The following is a 2,206-nucleotide window of genomic DNA, read 5'->3' on the forward strand; positions in this document are numbered from 1 at the left end:
TCCCTCCCCCATAGGACTCTGGCTCAGGGGCCTAGAGCAACATACCAGTACTGAGAGTGCCAGCCTCATGCACTTGCACTCCTCTAAGGTTAGGGCTGGCATCTGAGCAGGGGGTCCAGCTATCAGATGCTGCCTTGTGCCCATCGGGGCCCCTCTCAGGCCCACTGAAGACCAGTCCAGCACCCACATGGTGCTCATGTCAGAGTCTGCTGGGACCAACCCCAGAGCTGCACGATGCCACCCTGAAGCCACCCCGATGGCCACCTGGGCCTGCTCTCAGACCCTCCTGACACCAGACATGGCTCTGTTAACGATCTCCTGATATCAAGTTCAGGGCCAACCTGTTTTCAATCCTAGTGTCTAGGATTGAAAACAGAGCCTGCCACTGTATCTCTGCGTCCAACACTGATGCTAGTCTCCACACCACCCATTGCTAAACTTGGTCTCCACTTGGCCTCCAGGGTGGGCTAGGCCAGTCAATGGAGAAAGGAATGGACAGGGTTCAAATCCCAGATCCCTACCTGCCACCTGTGTGACTTCCAGCAGGTGGCTGTAGGGAGGCTTGTTCTTCTGAACAGCAAAATGAGGATGCTATGACGGAACCCCACTGCCAGAAGGATTCCATGAGATCACAGTTTGCATGTTGCCTCTTCATCGTTAGTGGTCACCAAAGGGGAGCACCCTCTTGTTAAGGAAGAAGGTCACCGAGGAGAGGACAGCAGGACCACCATCTGTCCTCACACCCACTTTCAGCATCCAGGGCCCGGCTCTCTCCTGACTCAGGAGTTTTCCCAAAGCTCTCCTGCTGTCATTCCCTTTGCCTGCTGCCGACCACCCTGCCCAATCCCCAATCACCCCTAGGGTACCTCACACACTCTCCCATCCCCCACCTTCTCTTCTCAAGTGCTCCCCTTCTACTGTCAGGGAATCCCAGCCCCAGAAAGGGGGAGTAAGCGTACAGTTCAGAGACACAGGAGCCCTTGCCCACCCTCTGTTGTCTGTCCTCAGTCTTCTCACTTACGAAATGGGAAACATCAGTATTGCTACTAGTACCAACAACCATGGAAATGATGAACCTAGCGAGCTCCCCTAGGGACTGGGTAGGACCGGTGTGGCTCTCTGTAAATTACACCCCTTGAGACAGTTGGGACTTTTTTGACAACATATTGGTGGATGTCATTACTTATTTCCAAGTCCTGCCCAGTCCCTCTGCCACTGAGACCATTAATTACTCTTCTTTCCTAAGGAAAGTTCTACTTGAATGTGGCTCTGGACTTCTACCCCTTTCCCAACCACAGACAGGCCATGACACTGATTCTGACCTTTCTCTAAGGTCCCAGTGAGGATTCTGGGCACCAGAGGTGACAGTGTGTCCAAAGCAAAAGCAGGTCAAAGCCTGGGGCAGGTGCTTGCTCTTGATCTCTCTGGATTCCTGTATACTTCTCCCAGGAACCTCCATCACAGCCAGGGGTCACTCCAAGACCCCCAAATTCACTCCCTGGAATTTCCCCTCCTGAGAAAGACTTTTCATCATACATCCCTCCTCAGCAAGAAACCCCAAATCTTCAGCCACACATTCTGTCTCACTGCAACACCCTTAAACCCAGATCTTGGATTCTTTTCTCCCAAGATGCCCTAACCCATAACTTTTGGGTCACTTCTCACTCTGACCTCAAATCCAAAGCTTCAGAATCTGAAACCAAATATTCCAAAATCCGGAGGTTCCTAATTTTTCTACTGCTTTACCCAAGTCTACAGCTCTGGGGTGGCCCCTCCTGAGGGGCAACAACATTCTGCCTTAGGGGCCCCACCCTATTGATCTCCCTGGGGTCACTTCTTCCTGCCTTGCTGGCTTGTCCCAAGCTCAGCGGTGAGCCCGGGGCAGGAGGGGGTGGGGGAAGGCACTATAGCTGGTAAGTGAAATGGCACAATTAACAAACAGAACCAAAGTCCACCCTTCTCTCCTAGGTGGTATAAAGGCAAACCACCCCAGCCATCTGTCACTCCCACTGCCACCATGCTGGCCTCAGAGCTCCTTCTGGTGGCTTTGCTCACCTGCCTGACAATGATGGTCTTGATGTCTGCCTGGAGGCAGAGGAAGCTCTGGGGGAAGCTCCCTCCAGGACCCACCCCATTGCCCCTCATTGGGAACTACCTGCAGCTGAACACAAAGCAGCTGTCGGATTCCTTCACGAAGGTGCCATGA

The 2,206-nt window shown here is 53.2% G+C and overlaps 1 long non-coding RNA gene across 2 annotated transcripts in view; it reads right to left on the bottom strand.

The window, feature by feature from the left end:
• LOC121011419 (uncharacterized) overlaps positions 1 to 572 on the bottom strand; it is a 43,395-nt gene extending 42,823 nt beyond the window's left edge. For both annotated transcript variants that reach the window (XR_005781616.1, XR_005781615.1), the window contains exon 1: positions 522 to 572. This is a non-coding gene — a long non-coding RNA (uncharacterized LOC121011419). The remainder of the gene's footprint in view (positions 1 to 521) is intronic.
• Positions 573 to 2,206: the final 1,634 nt, after the last annotated feature.

Source organism: Herpailurus yagouaroundi, unplaced genomic scaffold, assembly GCF_014898765.1.
Source record: "Herpailurus yagouaroundi ecotype Mexico unplaced genomic scaffold, PumYag 194, whole genome shotgun sequence".
In the NCBI taxonomy this organism is placed as follows: Eukaryota; Metazoa; Chordata; class Mammalia; order Carnivora; family Felidae; genus Herpailurus; species Herpailurus yagouaroundi.